Source organism: Anopheles aquasalis, chromosome 2, assembly GCF_943734665.1.
Source record: "Anopheles aquasalis chromosome 2, idAnoAquaMG_Q_19, whole genome shotgun sequence".
Taxonomy (NCBI): domain Eukaryota; kingdom Metazoa; phylum Arthropoda; class Insecta; order Diptera; family Culicidae; genus Anopheles; species Anopheles aquasalis.
Genome location: NC_064877.1, coordinates 80,042,066 through 80,053,146, shown reverse-complemented (window position 1 = coordinate 80,053,146; position 11,081 = coordinate 80,042,066). Strand labels below are relative to the sequence as shown.

At 49.9% G+C, this 11,081-nt stretch overlaps 1 protein-coding gene across 2 annotated transcripts in view; it reads left to right on the top strand.

The window, feature by feature from the left end:
- Positions 1–374: 374 nt before the first annotated feature.
- The window catches only part of LOC126570567 (E3 ubiquitin-protein ligase MIB2), a 40,464-nt gene continuing 29,757 nt past the window's right edge, over positions 375–11,081 (top strand). Inside the window, exons 1-2 of one of the 2 annotated variants that reach the window (XM_050228416.1) lie at positions 375–507; positions 1,698–2,544. The gene's annotated coding sequence lies outside the window, so the exon portion shown is untranslated. Of the gene's footprint in view, positions 508–1,697; positions 2,545–11,081 lie in introns of those variants that run through there. The other variant, XM_050228417.1, reaches the window with a different exon arrangement.

The window sequence follows — 11,081 nt, the reverse complement described above, 5'->3', positions numbered from 1 at the left end:
GAAACCAAAGGTAAAATGGTACATCTACCTCTGGGTGATTTGTTTTTGGTTTCCTTTTTCCCAAGTCCAACCCTATAAAACGGAAATTTAGGCATTATGGAAGGAAGTGGGGAGGTATTTTCTGCTCTATTCTATTGATTATAATTTTAGTAGTCGTTTGCACATCGTTTCCACCTGCCCTGTACCTTAATTTACGCTTTAAAACTGTGAAAACGGAGGAGATCCTGTGAAAAGGAGATACCCAACCAATCATCCAGGGGTAGTTCTACCGTTTGACCCACAGTAGAAACACCCTTGGAGGTTCGACCCGCACTTGACAGCACCCGTTCTCTCCCTCTCGCGCACGCAATCGAAGCTGCCTCTCGCTCTAGCACCCGTTGCAAAACGGCCGCTCGCCGTGGAGTCTCGCGGGGTGGTTGAAGAAGTGTGTATTTTTTGTGTGCGACCAGCAACTCCGCAACTTCTTCTCTCTAGGTGCGTCCAGAAGCACAACACGGAATCCTGAAGGTAAACTGTCGCCTCCACCGCCGTAGTTTTAATGGCAATTGATTAGCAAGCAGCCAGCCAGCAGGCGTGTAGGAAATTAGCAGCAGCTAAAAATCACCCCCTTCGTTGGAGCTCCAAGTTGTCAATCCCCGGGACAGCCAGGATTGTGAGAATCGCCGTCGTCGTCGAGTGTCTGTGGCCAACGAATCTCCGGTGTAGTTCTTGTAAAATTCGTGCATCAACTCATCGGAACAACATCCCCAGGCGACGCTGGCAAAGTAACAACCAAAACAGATCCATCGTTTTTGGGGAACACGGGAAGGGTGGCGACGAGGAACAAGAATGTTCCACCCAGGGTTTCCTCCCACCGCTCCGTCTTGATGCGTCCACCGCAAGTGTGACTCACTCGTCGTCGTTGTGCATAGCGTGTGTTTTTCCCTCCCGTCCCAGTCCCCGGGGCTTGTTATCACCAGAACGAACAACGTACAACGTGTTTGTGTGCTGATTAAGCGAAGGTTACCCGGCCACGAGCTCGCCCATTCATCCAGCTCAATCCGGAACTGCACACACCAGCAAAAGCCGTTTTGCGATGTCGTTCGCGTACTACTAGACATCGTAAGAAGAACAGCAAGAAGCTACAAACACAAAATGCCAATCCGTATCGTCAGCAGCAGCAGCAGCAACAGAAGAAGGGCGTTGTGTGGTGGTTTGTTGTCTAAAAAAGGAAAACCCCCTGTGCGGAAGAATCTGTGCTCCGGATCTCGGATTTGGTCTCCATCTCTGGTGCTGCTGCTACTGCCACCTTGTGTGCTGTGTCCTCCTTTTGCAGGTCGTCTTGTCTGTTTACACGTTGTGTTTTCTATTTTTTCGCTCGTAAATCTCGGGTTGTGGTAGTGGGTTAGAAAACCTTCCTTTTTGCCAACCTCTGCCCTCTTGTCTGCAGCATAAATGCTCAAGGCCTCCTGCTCTGCTTAGCGACCCCTAGCTGCAGCACCAGACTCGCTCTGCACAGCCCACTCTGTCGTTGGTGAGACGAGAAAGGCGAGCCTTTAAAAGGCCTTCAAAAGTGCAGCCAGCGCCGACGACGACGACTGTTTCTCGGTGGACGATCGCTATTGCCTGGATCGTATTTCGCCAGCCCAGTGTCCCCGGTGCGCATGAGACGAAGGCTAAGCTTCTTTTCCTTTTCTTTTTTTTTATTTTCCACACAGTTTTCGGCGCTCGGTTCGGATCGGAACGGTCGGTTTTGCGTCGGCGGCGGTGTTGATGAAAATTGCTGTCTGTTGCTGAGGCCGGTACACCCGGTACACACCGACTGACCGATCATCCGCGGACGGACACCGACCACCGCGCGCGCGGCATGTGAGTGAGAAGAGCGGTGGTGTTGTGTTGTTCTAGCTGGCCGATCTTTCTCTCGCGTGTTATTTGTGTGTCGTGATTTTTCATCCGAGAAGATCGCTGCACTTCTATTTTCGGTGGCAGCAACCGCGTTGCCACCACCAACGCTGTGCTAATTGTGCCGTCGCGCACCATCGCGATCTTAGCAGCCTGTGCCCCCAGAGAAATCGGTAATCGTGCGTGAATTGTGCGTGTAGAAAAGTGTCTGTGTTTAAGGTGTATTTTGTGTTGTAAAATCCAGCTGTTCTGTTCGTGTCGTGAAGGGAGCAAGCATTCCAAGAAGGAGGAGAAGAAGAGCAATCTGCTGCGTTGTGATCTGGGTTACATCTTTATTGTCTCATCGCTGCATCCCTGTGGCCCAGTGTACGCAGTGATCTATAGTCCGTGAGTGAGCTGTTGGTCAAAGTGAATCCTAAAGCAAGAAGAAGAAGAAGACCACCATCTGGTGTCGAGAGTATCCTATGCCTTCGAATAGGCAGCTGGTGCAAAATAAGTTCTGAATGTTCTAATCGGCTTAAACGGCAGAGGATCGAGGAGCTACATCATTCGCCAATAGAGCGAAATCCGTTGGGTTCGCTTCACGTGGTCACGTTCCATCGTCAGCCAGCCAGCCAGCCAGCCAGCCAGCCAGCGAACCAGAGACACCCGGCAACACGCACCGTAAGTACCGATCGCCCGTTGGTTTCAGATGACGCGCCTCCCGTTTCAAAAGCGGCGCAAAACCCCGATCGCAGCAGGCCTCAGGAGCCAGCGAGGAGGAACCAACGGTTTAGAAACGTTGAATTTCGTACTGCAGCCCTCGGTTTGGCCTGACGATAGCCGGTTTTCGTTTGTTTATCTATTCAATTTCTGTGCTATTTTCGGTCCAGCCTTGGCCGCCCTCCCTGCTGGTTGCTGTTGCTGCTGCTGGTTTGTCTCGAACAAACCAACATCCAATGTGCCCGTGTGTGCCTGGGTGATGTTGGTATGTTGTATTTACCCGCCTTGAAGACGGACACCGATCATCGTGGTGGTCGTCGTCCTTCAGACAGTCCTCTCGACCGTCGTGCCGATCTTTTCTCGCTTTGCCCCTTTGCATCGCCTTCTTTATCGGCTTATCCTTGCACCCCTCTGAAAAGGCACGATCCTTCCGGTTTTCGAATGTTGCCGTTGGGCGTCGCGTCCGTCATGTCATGTCTCTGTCCACGGTGGCTAATTACTCGGCGTAAATGTATGTTTTAGCGCCGCCACTGCCGGCGACATGCAAGGTGCAAGGTGAACCACCGGTTTTTTGTACCCCCACCAACACCTCCCTGATGATGCACTCGTCGCGTGGTCTCGCGGTACAAAAAAAAAACGCGAAAAATTGTCACAAACATCCAGCGCACGCTGTACGATGACCCGCTAAAGGCGTCCAAAACAGGGGGAAGCTAAAAACACGCCAAGCATCGACGGCAATTGCTATGGTGCATTACCATGGCTACCTGTTGTGTGTCGTGCCGTTTACTTTGGATGTGTTGCTTGTTTCGTTTGTTTTTATGCAGCGGGAAGGATTTGTGTGGACAAAAGGAGGGACCAGAACACGGGAAGGGAGGTGCCAGGTAGGCACCACAACAGTGAGTTGCACCTTTCGTCGACACCTCGCATTGGGATTATTATCCCTTCCGAGACAGGAACGCTATCTGGGGCGGACCGTAAATCTAGAACCGAGAACACAGCGACACTTCCCCTTGGTTGCCGTCGGCGAGGGTGTTGATGGTAAATGTTATGATTGGCGCGCTTGATTATGGTATTAAAACAGTAACCAAGCCGCCAAGTACGAGGTAGCGAGCGAGTGGATTATTAATATTTCTACTAAATAAAACAAACAAACAAACAAACGAACGAATGAAAATTGCACACGGCTACCACCTCATGAAGAGGACAACACATTTATTTACAACAATCCAGAGCAAACAAGTCCAAACGCGGCGTCGCGAACTGTGTGCGTGCGCTGGCCAACCCTGCCCAATCATTAGCATAAACTAGCGGGTCACGAATGTACCACTCACCCCCTCCGTTGGTGGTGGATATCCCTCACCCCGTATCTTAGGGACCTTCCAGCGCTCCAGCGCTCGAGCGAGCGCTTGTCGCGAATGGCGTTTGTTTGGAAATGCGTCCCGTATCACGACGTCACGATCTTTTCGACGAGTTGGAAGTTCATTGGCTGCCGCGGACTCCCTTTTCCGGTTGCTAGCGTTATCGGGGGATTGGAAGTGGGAGTTGGCGGATAAAACAAACCCACCATTGAATGGGGTTGGCCGCCTGGTGTGTGAGCTGGTGTTTGTGTGCGAAACACGCGACTAAAACATTCATCAACGGCGCGCATTAGTTCCTGGGGCTCTAGTGTGTCGCGGTTTTCTACGCTTGATGCGTGGATGCTGTGTATGCTGGAGGGTGGTGGTGGTGCCCAGGGTCACGACGAGATCAGTCTTTGATTGACAGAATTGCCCTACGCGCGCGCGGACTTCATTGATAACGAACCGCCAACTGCTTCCGTTCTATTTTGCAATTCAATGTTTTCCAAATGATTGACGAGAGAAAAACAAAACAAATTCGCACCCAATGTTGTCACTGAAGGGGTAAAGAGGGCGTGTTAGGTGCTAGTTTGAGATGAAGCGAAGGGAATCGATATTGCTTCTTAAATAACTCGACCTTTGGAACTTAAGAACGATCGTGCTCAAGAAGCAAGCATCAAGTATAACGTCATTTTCAAAATAATTACTCAAAACCAGCCAAAAACCCCTGGGTTGTAATCACTAACTTTCCAAGAAACTGGCGTCACGCGCAGTGTGTTTCTCCTGTTGAGTAACGTTTGTTTGGAATTCTCCTATTTCTTCGTCCTCGTAATGCCCCCAAACTTGGTAACGCACGTCACAAGGTGAAGGTGGAATATTAATGCAACAGTTTAAATCGAAGGCAAAGTAACGCGGCGTTAGGCCGCGATACCTTATATGTTTACGCTCCCCCCCCCCCCCCCAATAAAAAACAACACACTAAATGCTGCTGCTGCTACTACTCGCATTACGCAAATGTCCTCGATTTCCATTTCGCGATTGGCGAATCGATCGTAATCGTCGGTTTCATTTGCAAATGCATTTCCCTATCGGCATCGCTCCGATATCGAATCGAATCGATGGAACCGTGACTGATCGAACGATCGATAGTGGACGCAACGATCTAAACAACCATCAGCGCTACCGCGAGATGGTCCCGGAAGATGCATATTCCAGGAACTATTGCCAACCGATAAGGTGGGGGAAGGTTGACACGCGGTCGGCGCACAGAAGTTGCTAACGGGCCCAACCTTATCGTCTTATGAAGGTGAATCTCCACCCCAGAAACACGCGAGGTTGCAAAGTCCACACGGAACAACCACCACGAGGGTTGCTGGTGACATCATTCGCTGTGTTTTGCTTTAATCCAGTCCCTATAGCCTGCCTTCTTCTGCAAAAAAAGGGTGTCTGTGAATGGAGTGACTCAGAATTGGCGATTAGGAGAAGTAGAATGCCCCCCGGGAAGAGGGGACAAGGAGGGGCAGCTAAGTATAGAGATAAGCGGGGAGTTGTATCAGGCCAGCGTCCTTGCAGCAGCGTGGTAGCAATGTCTCGCGAAACCTCGTGGCATTGTGAAACAGATGGCCCCAGTCTTGGCCATTCAGAGTACAATAGCCACCGGACTGGACTGGACTGACTGGCCGCTCCTTCGGTCCCCGATACACAAAAGGCAGCTGCCGGCAGCAAAAGGGCCACTTCTCAGCGGCTCCTCCTTCGCAGTTCAGTAGTCAGTCCATTGTGTCCGTTATCACAATTGTGCGTATCCCTCGTGCGATGGAGGTCGCCATTTCGCTGCTTGATGGGCGCGGACGACGCGGCGAGTGGCGAGTGGCGAGATGTCGCGACATCTCGGCGCACAAAACACACCACAACAGCAAGAAGTAACGGTGTCCCGTGTCTCTGGCTCGCATTCTCGCGGCTTTCGTTGACCAAATTGTCGCTTGTCTTCCGTGGGTGTCACCACTTCCGGTGCCGCCATGATGCGAACGACGAGCACTTCTTGTTCCTCGTCGCCGTCTCCGTCGCCACCGCCAAAAAATCCATTTGCTCCTCTATTGTCTTAAGCAGATCGTTTACTTCGTTTACCCGGGCGGTGCGGGCGTTGCGTGAATGAATCATGGAAGGTGGAGAGATATTGGTAGTGGGTGGAGCAGTAGAGCGACGGTGGAGGGGTTGAAGTGTCTGATTCGTTTGTTTTTTTTTTTGGTGGTTGCTCGATGAGCTTGCGTCACGAAAGTCTTGTAGATGTCCATCGTGTTCCGTTTTTGGGTGGCATTAAATGAGGTTGCCCGCATATCCTTATTGAGTTTGCGGATTATCGAACTTACACCCAAACATCGCGTTGACAATTGGTCGGTAAGGTTGTTGGATTTATTTTTATAGTCTCTGCACTAATTAGAATAAATATTAATCTTTGTCTGGTCGTTTATGGAGTAAGAACTGATTAAAGCAATTAAATAATTTTTAATCAGAAGTCTTCCGTGTTATTCGACGCAAATATATTGTCCATGACAAAATATTTTAGGCTATCTAACGGGAAGAAAAATGTAGGACTTACTACTGGAAATACTGGACATCTTTAGACGATAATGCTGAATCCAATAGATTGGTCCAGGTTATAAGCTCGTTATACGATCGAAATTTATATTGAATGGACTAATGGATTATCCTTTTCCGTTTCATTCCGAAAATACTCGATGAGAAACACTAAATCAGGTTCTAGATCGTGAACCATTCAAGTTTAAGATTCCATCTTCATAGAATCTTACAAATTACCATTCACGTGAATAATTTAATTTATTCTAATTGAGTTGCTACATAACTATTGAAAAGGGTGATAGAAAACACCTCTTCTTTGTGGTGAATTCCGCTAAAGATTTCCTGGCACAATTCCTGCGCCATTTCTATCAACACTCTACACAATAATTGGAACCACCTGTAGCACAGACGAACGGATCTGTTGAGTATCGCTTTTTTACAGCAAAAAAAAAGAAACATTTCCTCTCCAGCACGCGCGTATCAGACCCTAGCTGCTTGGAGAGGGCGCATTGACTTTTCACTTTTCGATCCCAACAACGAACGGGAAAGCTTACCTTCTCAATTTAAGATAAAATGCTTAACATCGTTATTCGGCGTGCTCCGTTCGTTAGGAAAGCGAAAAGCAAGTTGTGTAAAGCCTCCAGCGAAAGCCTTCTTCTTAGAGAATGAACCCAAAAAAAAATACAAGCCGTAGAACTGCCTCACGGAAATCGTATTGATAAGACCGCTCCCGAGGGTCCTTCACCATCCGCGACCTAGCCGCGACTTCAAACGGCTGTCGATCGGAGCGACCTTCACACCAACAAGGCCCCCTGGCTGCCCCGTTTGGTGGTCTGTCTCTCTGTGGTTATTCTGTTTGTAGCTGATGCTGTGCCTGGTTTCCCCATTTCCTGTGCCGAAGGAAATCCTGAACCACCGTCGTCGGTGGTGCGGAAATGAAACACGGACCAAAAACTACCGCCCTCATTCGTCCTCTCCTGACTTTTCCGTTTTCCATTTCCAGTTCCAGTTTTCGTTTGATTTCATTTCGTTCTACATTCGTTGTCGCCACATCGCCTTGGCGGGAATTGGACGACGCAACGGAACGGAATGGAGCGGATCTTTTATCCCCGGGAAAAGCTACAGTTTCCACCAGTAGCGCTGGTGGATGTTTCCCGTGAATTTTCTTCTCGTCCTCTGCGTTGCGTTCCCCTTGGGAGCGATGCAACTAGTGTGTGAGGATTACCATCAGGAGACTGTGTGTGTTTGTAGCGCCCCCCCCGGTCGGCACATGGATGTTGAAACCTTGAAGATCCTTTCCCTCTGTGCAGTGCCAGCGGCAGCATCCGCTTCTCTCAAGATGATGAGCCCGCAGAGCAGCGTGTCGATGGGTGGTGGTTTCGTTTCCTGTGACTGCTGGGTGTGTAAACATCCCGTTCGTCCTTTGCGTCCTTTCGCTGCTACAGAAATACACACCCAGGAAGGCTGAGCCGGGATAGAAATGGCTTCCCGATGGTTTTTTCCTCGGATTTTCTGTCGCTACTCTTGCTCCGTTTGCGTTTGCGACACATGCGTTTCGGAAGCTGGATTCGCTGGAAGTCGGCCACGTCACGCTTTCAGGTCACACGAGTAGAAGCGCTCTCGCGTTAGGGATTAGCCTAGTGGCCTAGTGGTGTGTGCCCGAGGACACGCTCGGTGGATGATCACGCGGATGGACATAAAGCCAGGTGACGGTGAATCCGGTGACCTGTGACATTGAAAGAGATTCTTTTTTTCCACTCTTGAAACCAACGCTGAATGTAGCGCTGACGGTGGTTTTGATTTAAATTATTTCTCTTTTTTTTAATGCAAAGAGTGCAACGTCGGCCACCAGCGTTCTGAAAGCGTTCAGGAGTGCCGCTCGGTGAAAGGCTCGTTCTATGAGTTAATCCTGGCAGTGTAGCAATATTGCAGGTGCTGCAGCTTATCTTCAGCGAGCGGTTTATCCTGATGGCTTTTTGCCACTTTTTTTACTAAATTAAAAATCGTGATTTTTGATTTTCTTTTTCGTCAGCGATCATCCAAACCGAGCGACCAGAGTATAGCTTTCGAGCTGGAGTAGCTCTTTCTTATACACAGACCTTGTATCCCTCGCTGCGAGCTCATCTCGAAAGAGGCATACAGCAGCTGGGTGGTAACGCAAAACCAGGCTAGTGGTTTAGTGGGTGTGAGTCTCACAATGTTGCTGAGGAGCTTCCTCAGCTTCGTACATTAGTATTCCAGCTAGTTTGTTAAACGGATAAAATAAAAACAGACCTTAAAGGAATACTTTTGCAAATCTCAAACCCGTTTGATGCTCCTCGCTCCTCACTGCTCACCATTACATGCCTCTTCGTCTTCGTCCCTTTTGATATCCATCAGACTTTGATGCGTTTTCATGAAAGAGCAGCGACCGTTATCTCTTTTTGTCATACAAAACCTCCCCACTCAGTTGGTCATTGCCGCGGAATGTTGTCGCAAAAGTGCCTTTTTGAAGCGACATTCTGGTCCTTTGCTCAGCGAGGACGACTCGACGACAGGACACTCCATTTAAGAGGTGAGCTCGTCTTGTAAAATACAGAATGCCTTGTAACGACAACGGTGTAAGCCTCTTCAGCTCTGCTCGTTGCAACCGTTCCACCATTAAGATTGTGCATCATCGCGTCCGTACGTATCGAGCGTCTGCATCAAAAGTCTTTTGCGTCTGAATTCCGCATCAGCATCAGCAACAGCATTCTAGGCGCCTGATAACGGAACGGCTCCATCAGAAAAGTGTGCCAACCACTAAAAAAAAAACCGTGCAGCGAGCATTTCCGCTGTCGCCCGATATGCAGTGCATCGAGTGCCGAGTGTCCATCTTGCCAGAGATCTCTCCATCTGCTAGAACGACATCAGAGAGAAGGAGCGAAGTTTATCGTCGATCTCCGATCCGGCGGTGGCGGATTGTTCGCGGTGTCGTGTTCTGTTCTGTCGATGGGCCCATGTTTCACTAATGGGTTGCGCCGATTGTTCGGCCTTTTGTTCGAACTGACATTGACCCTCGCGCGCGTCATCGCCTCTGTTTGCATTATCGGTCATATCGGCGGTCTGTGAAGTGTGCGCGACGCGACTGTCATCACGGGGCTGCTGCTGCTGGTGCTGTTGTTTGGTGTGCCGAGATCGAGATTAATATCGCTTCCCTTTCGGTTGTTCGGTTTCACTGGTTCGGTTCTGTGGTTCTTAATTTACGTCACGGTTGCTGTAGAGGCCTGTGAAGAGGTTGGACAAACAGAAGAAAAATTCCATTCCGAGTCCGTCCCGTTCGATCGAACTGGAAGCGAGAATTGATTGGATATTGCGACGTCGGTCTTTGGCGTCCGGTTTTGGAATTTATTTATCCGTAACATACACAATACAAACAACAGAATCAAGCTCTACAGATGCTCGTTGTTGTTGTTTCGCCAGAACGCTATAAAAAGAGGACGCGCTAACTCAGAGAAACAACGGAACACCGCACGGCGTCGCATTAATCCAATCATTTCGATCTCCAAACCATCATCCTCGAGACTTCTCGTGGCGGCAGGGAGCGCATTTTAACAGCTGGTGGCCCACAGTCAACCCTGAAAGTGCGCCACGAATGATGGCCCTGGCAGAGAGCGAGAGAGAGAGAGAGAGAGAGAGAGAGAGCGAAGGACCATTAACCGAGGGGAACACCATGATGCTGCACATCAATTAGCGTAATTGATCTAGTAGCGCATCACCGGGAGTACACGGACGACGCCTTCACAGACCCCCACCCCCTGGGGGTTGGAGGGGGGATAAATGGTACTATGTGGGCGTAAGCATCGCCTCCCCTCTATCGCACACACTCCACGGACGTACGGACGGTCGGACGGACTCCATTATCAATTGAATGCAATCAGCCCGATTGATTGCAACGCCTTCCTTCCTTCCTTTTCCGTTCCAAAGATGCCATCTTCCGGTTCGTCGTCGTCGTTCTTATGGCGCTGACATCGCGAAGATCCCGGATAGAGGGAGAGAGTCCCCCAAGAGTGCCCAGTTGTCACCCGGTGTTGTCTTCTCCGGGCGGCGGAGTGTGTTATGGGCGCGTCCATTGTGCAACGATAACCGGAACTCCTCCAGGTGTGGGGAGAGGAAGCTAATGCCAATGGGTCGTTGGTAAAGAGGTAAACGGGGGCTTTGATAAGACCGAGAGGCTGGCCAATTAACAATTAGTGCCACCACTATTCTGGACTCGCAACTGAACTCTGTCGGTGTCGGTGGTTTCCATTAACCTTTTGCACAACCCCTTTGGTCGTCGTACCAAGAGGTAGAGGTTCCTTCGGTGCATTAGACGATTTGTGTGATGGTAAAAGGTGGTGTGCCAATCGTGGTCGTGGGAGACATTACGATGTGAATGGTGAAGATCGTGTTCGTAACTGCGCGTCCGGAGCTCATAATCGAATAATTATCGTCTGGCCACCGGGGCTGTGCTTATGGTTTTTTTTTTGAGTGGACACTGGAAGGGAGTTTTAATTGGCAGCAAAGTTACCGCGCAAGGACGCTGCGCGGTCTGAGAGTTTTCTTCGCGGCGTAATTTAGATTGTC